The following is a 15,425-nucleotide window of genomic DNA, read 5'->3' as shown; positions in this document are numbered from 1 at the left end:
TGTAATACGTCGCTCCATGTGAAAAGAAAATATTGTAGATGGAAATTTTACATGCCATATGTATGTACATTCGGAATGCATTTATCATGCACTTTCTTTCTTTCAAAAACAGTTTGTGTGCTTGTTTTCCATTATTAGCTAATGTGAAATTGACGTGTTGAAAAAAAAATATTTCTAATCCTCTGTTTCAACACAAATGCGCGTGAGAACCGACTTCTACCCCCTTTTTGCGTGATTTATGAGGATTATAATGCCTTTCATGCTACTTTATTACTATTATTGTGATTGTTCTTGTTGGCACGTTTATCCAAGTACTTGGCCCTACCCCCCAAACGAGGGTAACGGCAATGGCCCTGGCTGGCTACGGCCCTGGTGTTCGCAGTAGAACAGTGTGTTGTTCGACTCGCGACCTCAGCGTCGAACGTGACATGTTTCAGTCCTGTCCTATATCACTATATATACGTATATTGGTTGTTTACGACATATACTTATGGATCCTGTGCCACGGAAAACCTATTTCAATGTGTGTGGGGGGGGGGGGTAGCAACATTCGTAAATCTCATTTCATTGGTGATGTGGCTTACGAAGCTTCGAGTTCCCTTTTTTAAGTAGTGAAAATCTATTGCAGTTGGCAACACTGCAGAACGGTGTGGGCCAGGTGCAGTTTCTACTCGAAGCAACTACGTCATGCAGAGGGAGGGGTCTGCAGTTGATGGAAAGAACGAACTGAGACCTACTAGGTATCGTAAGACTGCGGGTACCCGGCGGGTCTACAATGCCTGCCAGGAACGATCTGTGCAGGTGGGCATACAAGCTGCTCAAGCGAGGGTGTTGCGCAGGTTGCATGGCATTTCAGGAGCGATGTCTCGCGAACGGGTCTGCTCCAGGTCTTGTGCAGGCCTTTAGTCTGCTCCAGGTCTTGTGCAGGCCTCTGGCAGTAATTGCATTCTGAAGCTTCATCCTTATTTTCAAGTAGTTGATTTCCCGGCGTTGCCCGGGAATTTATTTATCCCAATCTTCTGTTAGACAGGAAAATAATGAATTCTAATTATACTGTAAAATGCAACTAATTTTAGTTACAGGTATTTAAACGTATACGTACAGTATACAAATTATAAAGTAAAATCTTTTACAAATTCACTATAATATTAATCTAACTCAAAATAAATTGAACGACGTTGGGAATGTCACTATTCATCTTAGCGACCCCGAAAACTATGGATTCCACACTAATATCGGTCGTTTTCGATTATTTTACATAGCACCCCTCCCCACCCCACCCCTAGGGGTGCCAGGAGTGTCCTATCCCTACAGTATTTCTTTACAGCTTGCAAGTGATACGTGTACGAACTTTGGTTGAAATTGCTCCAGACGTTCGAGAGTTATGCCGCAACAAACATACATACAGGGTGGGCACAAAGTCGCTTTCCCCAATCATTGATTTCTTAATTTTTGGGGGAAAGCGACTTTGTGCCCACCCTGTATATACACACATACATCCATTTATATATATATATATAGAAGATGAGGATGAGTGATGATATGATGAAATTGTTGAATGGACACTCACAAATATCCATGCGCAGGCCAGGATTCGAACCCGTGACCCCTGACGTCATAGCGCGATGTGCTCCACCCCTTTGAGTGTAAGCATATATGCCTATTCATATATAGGCTATGTATTGTTCACTTTACGGCGTTGTTCAATGTTGACCGAAACGTTTATTTCTACAGAGGAAATGGAACAACAAGCACCAAACTATATCAGTTTTTCAAAGTATTCCGGGTGCGTCCAGGTACCGCTGCCATTGTTGTGGAAGTTCTGCGATTCCTCTGGCGTAGAAAGAACTGGCTCGCTGTCCGCAGGTCCTGCAGGAAATACAATTTCTTCCCTCTCAGATGCCCTTAGGAAGCTCAAACAAATTATAATCACTGGGAGCTGAGTCAAGACTGTAAAGGGGTGAAGATAAACGTCTCTGCACGTTTAGGGAAGAGCTGTTGCTGTTAAATTGACCGGGTGAGGTCGAGCATTGTCTTGGTAAAGAATTACATTTTCAACATCCCAGTCTTCTCTTGTGAATGCCATTTCGTACGGCACCCTTCGTTGATTACTGGGCATTAATTCTGACCCCTTTCTCCCAAAAAGTCCACACGAGTAACACCTTGTATGGCCCAGTTGGACAAACGCGTCAGTCGTTACCAAAACTGTTGACACCGTTCATACACTCTTGCCCGTGACAATGTTTGTTTCTCATACTGTTTCTTGAAATCTGTTCAAGCGCTGCGGACTGCTGTTCCACAGCTATAGGCACACTACTCGCTGCCTAGTTTGCTGCAACTGCTGCGCATGTGGCAAATACGTCATTCCGGGCGCTACACCTTTGGGAAGTTTTTTCGTGCTACTGTTAATAACCTTCAGACCGCCGAGCGGGTTTTCGAAAGTAGCCTCTCTCTGGCCGCCGCCTTTGCGTGCGATTTTTAAATTTTACACTTATTTCAGAAAAACGTTATATCTCGGAGACTATTTGAACAATCTACTTCGGGTAACTTTTGTTTTGCAGCTAGAACATAAGGGTATGATGCAACCGTGCAGAAATCAAAACGCCAAAGCCAATAAGAGGGGTTAAGTGGGCCCGCGGCTGCCAACTTTCAATGAAAAAAAAATCATAAAAATGGGGAGTTTTTTCACATATTCGATAATGTAATGCACCCAGGAACATGAAATGACTTTCATTCGGTTGAGAAAGGACAATTCTTTGAAAATAAGGCTAAAGTTTGCGTCCCCTTCCAAAAATAGCGGGGGAAGAGGGAGCAAACTGAAGTGAAGTGGCTCATGACGAGACGAGAGTTCCGATGGCGCAGTGGTAGCGTCGTCGGCTTGTAATCAAGGGGTCCCGGGTTCGATACCCGGTGGAGGCACATAGTGGTTCGGGCACCACTTTAAACTATAGGTCCAGTCCCGATTAGCCTTACTGCGCATAAAGTGGACTTAAAACAACAGAGTTCGAACTTGGAACGACTAGTTCGGTAGCGATACGGCGGGCTATAAGCATGTGTATGATTAATTTGTTTAAAATTTTTCGTCTCTATATGAACACTGACAAATGAAATTACTATTAGTTGTACTATTACTACTAATTATTATTATTATTATTATTTCTATAATAACAACCCGTGGAGCAACAGCTCTTGAGGGCCAGGGGTCAGTACCCACCGACTGCCACATGCCTAAGCACAGGCGGGCGATCGTCCAACCAGTTACGGGGTGTGATGGCCACCGGCCCCATGCACTGGCCAAAATCTCAGGAGATACGTTATTACTAGGCCTAGGATTTTTATGATTTATCATATTTATTTTGGTAAGGGTGATGTGTTCCCTAAATATATAGAAATTCATATTGTGAAGAAACTAATTCAATTAAGGTGCTTTTTAAGGGCATATCTTGGTCATTTCTGCGTGATAGAGCATATTTTGATGGATTTTCGGTCATATTCAGCATATTTTAGCATTTTCAAGAAATATAGAGTCATTTTCGAAGTGGATTCGTTCTTACTCCCATGTTTACTAGAGATTTTTTTTTTTACTGCAGCAAAATCTTTTTCATTTTTATTTGAGAATTGAGAGAAAGTATTCATTGTGCATTGCAACTCGGGCCCATGCAGTGAACTAAAAATAGTACGTATGTGAAAATATCTCAGCCATTTGGATATTGATGTTTTAAGCAGTCCAGTTATAAGGACATATTTTTCAAATTATAGTGCATATTTTGTAAAATTGTAGGTCATAAGAGCATATTTTTGCATATTTTGGTTATTTTTATGTCAGAAAATCCTAGCCCTCTTTATTGCACTCTCCCCAAGAGACTCGAGCCAGTATACAGTTGAAGCGAAATTTGGAGGAAAATGGAAATTGCACAGAATATCCCTATAATTTCAGCTTTGCTAGGAAATTTTCCATTCGCAGGACTCTGCAAGGTTCCTCTGTCATCAGAGCGTGAGCGAGGCAACCATGAACCGTCGGTTGAACACACAATCGCATCATCTAGACCTTACATAACATCCCATGGCCGATAGATTCAGTTCGCCACATCGGAGACAAAAGTTCAAGACTTGAAGATGCCCAAACATCTGGACCACCATTTTGCAACGCAGGTCGCTCTCAAATAAATCGATGGTTATTTGATCAACCGAAGAAAAATGATCTTGGAGAAAGTTGATGCTTGCATGGCCTCTTGATATTTACCAGAACCGGTGGGCGTTTCTGTAAGGAAAACAAAGACGCATCCTCTATAATCCCATCTTTAACAAAAACATTAAGAGAGGAAAGAAAAAGGTCTGGTGCCGTAACCCCGAGGCCAGGGACGACGGAGTGAAAGTGCACAGGCACTCCTCTTTTGCAAGTCGATGTCCACGAGTAAAGGTTCTTCGGATTGTACATCAACGCGCAACGGAGAACATCCATTGCGGTGTGGCGGTGAAGGGTAAAGCAAGCTAATTTGCTCAGGATTTATGCTGCATGTTTGGACACCGAGGTTGACCGCTGCGGAACTCGGATGCTTCCTCCGTGACTAAGCCAAGGTGTGGGGCGGAAGTAAGGTCGAGGCTCCGCACGTTATCGGCATCGGCAACGTCAACGTTGTTGGCGTTTGTAGAAGCCCCGTCAAGTTTGTTACACTGACACCAGGTGGGGTTTGGTGGGGGTCATTACCGCCCTCCTTTGGCCCAGTATTCTTAAAGAAAAGAACTTCAAAGGTACGATAGGATGGCAAATGTGGAGTGAGTGCAAAAAAGAACAAGCGTAACACACACACCCCTTCTGCAGGTTAGTGGCGTATTCACCGCCGGTAAACCAATTTTTTCATATACAGGGTGTACCAGAAGTGCTGGCGCAAACTGAAACTGTGAAAAGTACACGATAGTAGAAGCAAAAAAGTCTCAGTAAACATGGGGTTGCAAACGAACGTTTTTCGATATACTTGCTAATGTAAGGTTATCATCCACCACAGACTTAATTGTACACATCGTATGCTTTCCACGTGTGAGGTTCCAGTGTTCTACTTGGTAATGAATTGGGCTAGGATTTTCATTTTTTTTTTTTGGTAAGGGGGATGTGTTCCCCAAACTTATAGAAATTCATATTATGATGAAACTAACTAAGGTAAGGCGCTTTTTATTGGCATATTTTGGCCATTTTTGCGTGATATAGCATATTTTGATGGATTGTTGGTCATATTCAGCATATGTTTGCATTTTCAAGAAATATAGTCATTTTCAAGTTTTTTTTTGGACTGTAGCAAAATATTTTTCATATTTATTTGAAAATTTAGAGAAAGTATTCATTGTGCATTGCAAACTCAGGGCCCATAAATTGAACTAAAAATAGGACGTATGTGAAAATATCTCAGCAGATTAGATATTGATGTTCGAAACAGTCCAGTTATAAAGGCATATTTTTCAAATTATAGTGCATATTTTGTAAAATTTTAGGTCATAAGAGCATATTTTATTTGGCATATTTTGGTGATTTAGCCCTAGTAATGAATAACAGAATTAAAGGCTTCACCTCGGTAGACATATCTGTTGCTTTTATTACCGATAACTTGTACAGTATGTTACATGTTCGGCAGTGTCCAGTGAAACCAAGAAAAGTTTGCTTTTTTACCTACATGCGTGGACACCTTCACACTCGGGTGCGTATTCTTCGTAATCGACCTTCCCCCTAAATTATGGATTTACATTTGCCTCAACCGCTCAGCTTTCAAAAATTCATGTCCCACCCCTCCACCCGCTTTTCCCTTCCGCATCTGGGAAAATGGCCATGTCGTTTTCTCAAGAGCATTGTGAAAGCAGTTGTTCCTACGTTTCGAAACCTGCAATTTGTAAGTCAAGAAAGGCGAGCTGGTGTTTCGTGTAATCGAACGGACTTGATATATGAGCAGTGGCCAAGGCACAGGCCTTAATCTATCGTCCAATCCTTCGGCTAGAATGGCACTTATCTTGTAACGTTGAAGTCCTGATTGGAACGCCAGTTTGGTATCCAACTGCGACGACGTTGTGAAAAAAAGCGCAACGCAATAACACAACCTAGCACAGTTAACCACAACATCTCCTTTACTCCACGTGGACTTCACAAGAGCTGTCAGTTCCTTAAACAGACGCTGTTGGTGGGAAAGGTTTGAGGGGATCTACTGGCCTCCACGTCGACTTGACATGGTTGTCAGAGCGAAACTGATCTTTCGGAACTTTCTTTGAAGTAAAGTGGCATTCCAATCAGGACTTGAACCATACAGTCATAAACATTCCTGTGTTGGAACAAAGTCATTGACGATGACTGTATGATATGATCCATATTTTTATGTGACGTCACCAGTAGAAAATATGTCACTAATATATTTATTTTTGTGAAAGAAAGCGTAATTTCTTTGTTATTATATGTAATAATGCACCTTGTTTGTAACGTATATATTTTGTTTATTGTATTTTATGCTACATTATGGGTAATTTAATGTATCTTCATGTTTGCGAGATTGGACTATGTGAATTTGTATTTCTAAACATGTATAGATGTTAGTTTTGTTGGTACATCTTTCTGTAGATAGTGAGTGATTCATCTGTACTTGAATCTGTGTTCTCGAAATAGTATAAAAGCGAGGATATCGCGTAAGAAATCATCACCCTTTCGCCACGGATCGGCGAAGCTTTTAAACTAAAAACCTAAAAAGAACTCCTCGGTGTTGTGCATACATCTTGGTATGGTAGTTCGGGGCGCAAGCTAGGCCTATGCGACCATAAGTACGCCGATAGCCATGCATTGATGCTATGCACAATACTGCAACCATTCTACGTTAAATGATAAAGCTAGCCTAAGGATTAATTTGGAAATAAAAGGCTAAAGAGCAAATATTGGCTCATTTATTATTGCATATTTCTTGGTGTGGTAGTTCGGGGCGCAAGCTAGGTCTATGTGATCATAGGCATGCCGATAGCCACGTATTGAGTTTATGCGTTTTTAGTTGGGTCAATTCGTCAACAAAGCGAAATCCTCGCCTTCGTCTCAAGTATATTTGCATTATAATTGCAATAAATAAAGAATAAACCCTTTCAGTTTATACATACTGCAGTAGTGTGGTTTTATTTCTCTGTGCTGTGAATATTGTCTGTACCTGAGAGGAGTCTGTGTACTTCACCGAGTCTCATCGTTCACCACTGAGTATTATTAAGTTATTAATAAATATAATAATACGTTTAATAGTATAATAATATTGACATTAAACGTATCATGTACACTTGAAATTTTTCGGCCATAGAGGTCACTACTTGTGCCTGGATTATTATGAAGCTAAATATCCGAAGTATGTACATAGTTATGTAGAAACGTTACCGAAATATGTAACGATTTTAAAGTACGCAATAACATTTTCGTAGACTTCGGTCATTTACCTCACTCCGGTGATATTTTTGTAGGTTTGAGTGAATAACTTGGAAATTCCGTTATGGGCACTATTTGAAATAGTGACTTGCACCAAAACAAGCAGGAATTATTATTCGTGATAGGTGCACCCATAGTTTTTTGGGTATGTAGTGTTTTGCATGGTTTAAAATAAATCTAAATAATAGTAAGGTGACTTTAAGATTAAAAATTATAGAATTTTGGAAGGAATCATATTTAGAATGTTTGTCCTGTAAATATATCTGTATTGCTCAACGAAAACCATACAAATTTCGTAAATACGCATTTTATGTAAGAATATGTAACTCCATACACAGAAAATACACATACCTCAAGCCATGTAATCTGAAATTCGTGTGTCCCGTTTCCAAATTTGTAATTCGTCGACTTTGGCTACATGAGAGTTTTCATAAATCTGACTTCACCACTGAATTCCTGGTGAAATTCTAGCTCAAAACCATACCCAACATGCCCATCTTCCCATTTAAAGAAATAAAGTTGGATCCAAGATGGCGGTCACCAAGATGGCGGACGTTGTCATGATATGCACCAAAAAGTTTCCCCTTAGGCCTGACATATTACTACCATGACCAATTGCTGCAATCTACACTCCCTTTCATTTTATAAGGGGTGGTCAAGGACTTTTGACTCACTCTGTACATACAAAGGGAAAAAAATAATAACTGGAGCCCAGATTTTGACTAAAATACCTATTTTATATTCTTAGGTTTATAGTACAAAAATACGTTCAGGTCTTTACATAGAGGACAAAGGGGACAAAGTAATCTCCCCCCCCCCCACCTCATCATCAGTGTCGGTTTCCGCTGCCATCCAACTACAGTAAAGAAAATGGTAGAGGTCATTACTTAGTTAACCTAATTAATGTAATTTTACTGAATTTTCAGTGTTTAGTTTTTGATTTATTTTTTATTATAAAATTGTTAGAATTTAATAATTTATTACAATTATAGTAGTTAATAATTATAAATAGAAAATAAATTGATATAAATATTATGAATAAAATGAATTGAATTATTCAATACTTTTTGAATGCAACTCAAAATAAAAAAATAAAAATGTATATTTATGGCCGCTTTGGTGCTTAACCTGGGGAGGGGAAAGGAAATTTTATTTTCTGTTGGTAGACAAGGTTTAGCATTAAGAGGCCATAGTGCGGGGGACAAAAAACCTGCAAAAGTGGGGCAACTGTCCCCTTGCTCCTCTAGATGGCCCACTCAACAGCAGTTTATAATCATTATCTACAGGGTGGTGTAAAAGTATATACAGTTACACATTACAGTGCGCTCTCTTTAATTCGAACTTGGCTTAATTCCAATTATTGGATAATTCGAACAAAAGCACATTCCCCTTGAAACCCCTATCTAAAACAATGTTAAAAATGACTACTTAATTTGAATTTTGAAGGTTAAATTTGGATAATTCGAAGTCAGGTTTCCAATAATTTAACATAAATCTTTCCAAGAAAGACCAAAGTGGTTGCTACATAAGAAATTCCAACAGATGAGTCGTCCCCCTTTTCTTCTTGAAAAGGTTGTTTCTGTGGTTAACAGATGTGCTGACGGCAGGTAAGAGAGGGCAGCTGCAATCCCCAGAGCTTTTGTTTGTAGGAATGTGACCTTCACCCTCTCATAAACTAGTTGAGAGGGGAGCGGATAGCCGGACAGAAGGGTTCATTTGTCTGTGTTTTTTAGTGGAGTCACAGTGTCGAAACGTGGTGCGTACAGTAGCTTAACATTAGATAAGAAAGTTGAAGTGCTTAGAGGGGTAGAAAGAGGAATGAAAAAGAATCACGTGATGCGAATATTCCAATAAGTGTACTGTTCCTGGATGGAGATATGGATAAAACATAGCAATTGTAAGTTAAGGGGTACTGTTAGCATATTAATGCAGTTTCATGTTGAATACAGTGTGTTATTTTATTGGCGTGTTTTTTTATATATTCTGGTTAATTCGAATTTTTTCGTAGCCCCTTGGAGCTCGAATTAATAAGAGTCCACTGTATTTCAAATTAACAACTGGATACCTACTTTTTCACCACCCTGTATAGTTAAATTAAAACGGCATACTGTTGAATTTTAACGGTAGATTATTGTAAATTTTACGGTAAATGCAAACACTAGTTGAATGATGGTCTTTGGCCGTCATTTCTTCCGTCAACTTTGTATCCCGCAGCTCTGACTTAATTTGCGACAGATATAATCCTGATTTGCCCTTAAGTAGTGTGCTTAACTGCTATTGGAGGACGAAAATAACGACGGCCATATTGCAAGCCCTCGCACTCAAGAGAATGTGAGTTGTAAGACGAAACCGCGGCAGCTGATATTTGATACCCTCTGCCTCCGCGGGAGGCAACAATCCGAGTGTTGTAAAGATGAATAAACGACCCAGAAGATTCCTCAACCTCCTTGGTGTTAGAGACAGAATGATCGTTAAGTTCGGAAGGTCGTTAATCACTGATGTCTTCGGATGCGCCATTAAACATTACCTCCATTGCGTAAGCATGCTCTACGCATCTGCGAATGTTACGAAAATTCCATTCCACCCGCGATTGGATGCATGTTCATGGTCGTCAGATATTTCTCAAGGATCCACACACTGCTTTGGAAACCTTTGTGATCTATACCTTCCTCTACGCGAGGTCACGGTTCGAATCACGGTCCACACACTCGAACAAAAGTTGGCTTGGAATACACGTGTAAACCATTGAGTAAAGGGCAAATCTTTGGAGTTATGCAATCCGAATCACACGCCAAGCCAGCGTGTTGCATACCGCGCGAGGATATATGTTCTTTCGTGAAACATGCCTCGGATCCTTCTTGCTATAAAGGGAGACTCGCGCCAGTGCAGGTACTGTACTGATTGATTGATTGATTTGGTGTTTTAAGTCCATTTTATGCACACTAAGGCTAATCGGGACTGGAATTAAAACAGCAAATCAATCAATCAATCAACAGTAGAAAGTGCATTAAAACTCCGTTTATAGCAACAAAACACGTTTATTATGGTGTATTTAAATGGCATGGGCCTAACTACACTATACAGTACACTACAAAGTCTGCGGGAAAAAGAATTTCATCAGTGGTTGACTGCCTTTTCTTTGGAAAGTTCTCTTCTTGACTTCTAGCCACATTTAAAACCTTGCATTCTGCTTTTTTTTTTGCCCTTTGCCTGTCCGGATTAAGCCAAGTCTGGATTATCGGGGTCCGGATTAACGCAGTTTTACTGTACATATTAAGCTTCGTAGAGTTGTATGCTCTACATATGAACAGAGATTTCTTAATGACGGTGGTACGATACTAACGAATAGGACTTGCGTTTAGCGTATTTCCATTTGTTAATATCACTCTTCTCAGTATCTTTTGTCCTGATTCTGCAGACACTAAACAATACGTTATTCCCGGTTATTTGGAACAATAATGATAGCGAATAACAATATATAACAAATGAGGTGAAATGCAGGATGTTGAAATCATCGTCTGCTTAGATGCCTTCATAATGACAGTTCTAACCTTAAGATGACCTTGCCATCCATACTAGAGAATCATTGCCGCAAGACGTTATGTTTCAGGACACTATAGAGATTTCCTGAATTACTGGGGAAAAACTCTTTCCCACACCCACCGCAGAAAAATTTTAAGGTCCAACGCGCCGAAAAAAAGACCTTGGTGAGTGAAGGGGAAAAATTACAAATAGTACTTTCCATATAGTATTGAGGGACTTCCCGGCACAACAGTGGTAGGATTGTCGTCCTCGTATCAGCAGTTCTGTGGTTCGAATCCTTCCGAAGGTATGTGTGTGTGTGTATGTGTGTTGGGGGAGGGGATCATGGTCACTCCCCAAAATAAAGGGGTACAGAATTTTTCTGTAAACTTGTTCATTATTGAAGCATCGAACTTCATCAGTGCAGTCTTTGACAACCCATTTCACTATTTTGAAACTAATAGTACTTAGAGTCAGATTAGTTTTTGGAACATCTCAAGTTCCAGCTAGTGAGCCTACCAACAGCGCGGAACGTGAGCAAGAGAGTTCGCGATAGGTACTGGGCTCAGATGACGTCATCGACTTCCTTGCTGATTGGTCGCTTCGGGAATTCTGACTCGCTTCCAAGCTGCACAACTGCCTAAGAGCCAGTGATCTTACGAAAAAACTCACTCTAACTAGTTTCTTCTCAAGAAATACTCAACAATAAATACTGTATTTTATATTTGGTTTAAAAAAGAGTGTGATATTAATAAATCTAGTCAGAAAAGTTTGTAAAACCATTGCAAACATTCCCACTTCATCACTCTTCATTAGATTGTTAAAGAAGATAGAGTAGATATATTTGGTGGATCGTATAAATAAATATCCAAGAAATGTTAATTTAAGTATTGGCTTTATAATAAAACCTAAATTTGTTAAGATGACTAATACAAAATGCAATTACAATTCCTTGAAAAAAATGAGTGTAAACGCTTGATAAAGATATTTGTGCGAGAAAATTTATGCATTTTTGATATTTTAATGTTTTTCGTACATATTGTTCATAATAATAATAGGCCTTTATACAGGCGTCACGAATGACGTAGTGGTCGCCTTGTAATCAAGGGGTCCCATATTCGTTTCCGATGGAGGCACATAGTGCACTATTTTATTTTGATTTGATTTGATTTAATTTATTTTACTTCGCGTTTTGTGCCACTTTTGGTTAATTTGCGAAGATAGGGATGAGTGATGATATGATGAGATTGGTGAATGGACAGTCACAAACATTCATGCCCAGGCCAGGATTCGAACCCGGGACCCCTGGCGTGCAGCGCGCTAACCACTCCGCCACAGGCGGCTGCACCCATAGTGTTTTATATCCCACTTTACACTGTACAGGGTCAGTACACTGTACAGGTCTACATGTGCATACAGTGAACACCGGCCGAACTTTACAAAAATGTATACCCTGTGCCAGCTAACTGTGGAGTAGTGCACGCTGCTGAGAAGGCAGTCGCTTGCCCCCACTCCACGCAATTCCGTTCCTCTCACGTGTTCATTGGTGGAGCCGTCTCGCGTCACTACTTGCGCAGAGACGTGTTTTCGTTTGCCTGCTCCACAGTTAGCTGGGACGGAGTATACACTGTAAAAACGACTTAGTCAGACACGAGCAAAATTTAGTCACTTTTGACTAAATCCAGTACTGAAAATAGCACCGACCCGATTTTCATTAAAACTGACTACATGCGTGTAGTCATTTCATTTCAGTGTGTTATGTAGTCAAAAGTAAGAAATCAATTTAGTCATTTTTTTGACAAAAATTTAGTCAAAATTCAATAATTACTGCTTCTCAAGGCTGAGTTGGATTTCTTAATTTTCTTATTAAAATTTAGTCAAAATTGAATAATTTCTGCTTCTCAAGCCTGAGATTTATTTAGTCATTTTTTGACTAAAATGTAGTCAAAATAGCATAATTACTTCTTCTCAAGCCTGAAGTGGATTTATTCATTTTTTGACTAAAATGCAGTCAAAATCGAATAATTACTGCTTCTCAAAGCCGAAGTGAATTTATTCATTTTTTTTATTAAAATTTAATCAAAATTGAATAATTACTGGTTCTCAAGCTTGAGGTTGATTTAGTTATTTTTGGACAAATTTAGTCAAAATTGAAGAGAAACTACTTCCCAAGATTGAAATAAATTTGTTGTTTTTCAAGTTACTTGTATTCGAGACTTCTTGCTTGAAAAAATGACAAGTTTATTTCAAGATTGAAACTAAACGAAGAAACACGAAAAAAGTATGGAAACCTAAGCATGCCACTAATGAACAATTCCTTCCTTAAGAAGTCTGTAGTAAGAAGAATAATATTTGTTTATCAAGCTAAACAAAATGGGTTCCATGACAACTTTGTGTTCAAATATTGAAACAAAAATCATCTTACCTCAGATACAAACATGTAGAAGCTCTCTGCATGTACAGAGAATATAGTTATAGTGGTTTCCTTGATTTTAACCCAGAATTAACAAGCATTACATCATCAATTGGAAATATATACATTTGTTAAAAAAGTCAAGTACCTCAAATTCTTCACAAGAACTATTTCCTGTGACAGCAAGAATTAAAATGTACGCATAAATATTCTGAAGATCTAATTCAGATAGAAGATAGGTTGGATTCATTGGCTGATTGGTCAGTGGTACATGCCAAAAGAGCTTTGAGGTCTCAATTTTGAACCCTGTATAAGACATGGTAAGACACCTTAACATGAGATGGTTTCCTGTAATGTATACGTATATTTAAAAGTGAATTATGTTGTGCAAGTATGTAGTAGTATGTAATTTATTCGTGTTCCATGCAATTTCAAAATGTTAATGATTGTTCTTTTTTTCTAGGTGAGTGGTCGCTATTCTTATGGAACTGTGTAACTGGTAAAGTACAATTCTTCTTTATGACTGATCAGGATGGTTAATTCGTGATGAACAGTTTGGACTTTTAACGACCGCACTTGGTTTTATATGTATAGCCTACTAGCTGATTAGCCGGCGTTGTCCGGTTATTTATTTATCCCAATACTCTATTACACACGAGAATAATGAATTCTAACTATAGTGTAAGCGACTCCGAAAAATATGGATTCGACACTAATCCTGGTTATTCTTGATATTTTATTTTTCACCCTCTCTCACCCCCATGCCGATAGGTGATGAATTTGGAGTTGAACCGCATTGGCAGTGTCACTATTCATCCTAGCAACCCCGAAAACTATGAATTCCACACTAATATCTGTCGTTTTCGATTATTTTTACATTTCACCCCCTTCCCACCCCTACCCCTAGGGGTGCCAGGGGTGTCTTACCCCCACAGTATTTCTTTCCAGGTTGCAATTCTTACGTGTACCAAGTTTGGTTGAAATTGCTCCAGACGTTCGAGAGTTATGCCGGAACAAACATACACACATACATCCATTTTTATATACAGAGCATTCCCTGACATTCACTACGAGACTCGGCGGCAAGCGGCCCGGCATCAGCGCTTGTCTTTCCCGGTGAACGGGTCCGCGACAGTCGCATGCTACAGTCTGTTTTTTTTGCTCTCCCTGCCTTCGCTCTCTTTCCCTTTCTGTTGACGTTGCAGACTGACGCCAGTATAATCCTCACTCGGAAGTTGTGTTGTGTCGTGTCCGTGTGTTGAAGATTGTGGCTCAATATGGCACCACAAATGTTTACATTACAACAAAGGATTTATCTTGTCCAGTGTTACTTCGGAAAGAGGAATTGTGAAGTGCGACGACGTTTTGCAACGAAATTTCCTAGTGTTCCGTTCCACATAGGACCACTATATTAAACCTCGTAAAACAGTTTTCATCCTTGAGTTAAAAGAGAGTATTGTACGAGAAATCGGGAGAATTACAGTAGACGAACTTGCATGTGTAAATGACAATTTCGTTACGAGATGCTAGGAATGTGTTGCAGCAGAGGGACATCATTTTCAACACATTCTGTAGTCAAGATTAGTACACAATATGAAAACTGTAATTGTAATAGCCGACTCTACCGTCTGTCGCGGACCCGTTCACCGGGAAAGACAAGCGGTGATGCCGGGCAGCTTGCCGCCTAGTCTCGAAGCGAATGTCAGGGAATGCTCTGTATATAGATACACACCTACTTAGTAATCCTCCCAGGCATTACCCTTATATTAACTGCGTTTCCTAAACAATATCCTGGAACATTGGAACATTAGAAGTTCAAGCTATTCATCACGGTAAAGTACACATTGAGATATAACTCGGTTTCTCGGCTTGAAAAGATCACTTGGATTTCAGTGAATTAGTTTGTTGAGAAGGAATATAGAGGGATGAACATATTTCGGATGTTAAACTACAAATATCAAGTATTTGAATTAATTGTTGCATATCGTTAATATACAAATGTATTGACATAAATGAGTTGTGTTAATGTATGGATAAAAAGATCGTTCTCGTCAAGTCGAC

General features: G+C 39.5%; 1 protein-coding gene across 1 annotated transcript in view; it reads left to right on the top strand.

Annotated features, from left to right (window-relative positions):
• sona (sol narae metalloprotease) overlaps nt 1-15,425 on the top strand; it is a 330,966-nt gene that overhangs the window by 107,002 nt on the left and 208,539 nt on the right. The gene's annotated exons all lie outside the window — the stretch shown is intronic.

Source organism: Lepisma saccharinum, chromosome 27 (assembly GCF_977018435.1).
Source record: "Lepisma saccharinum chromosome 27, izLepSacc3.1, whole genome shotgun sequence".
Classification (NCBI taxonomy): domain Eukaryota; kingdom Metazoa; phylum Arthropoda; class Insecta; order Zygentoma; family Lepismatidae; genus Lepisma; species Lepisma saccharinum.
This window is presented reverse-complemented; position numbering and strand designations above follow the sequence as displayed.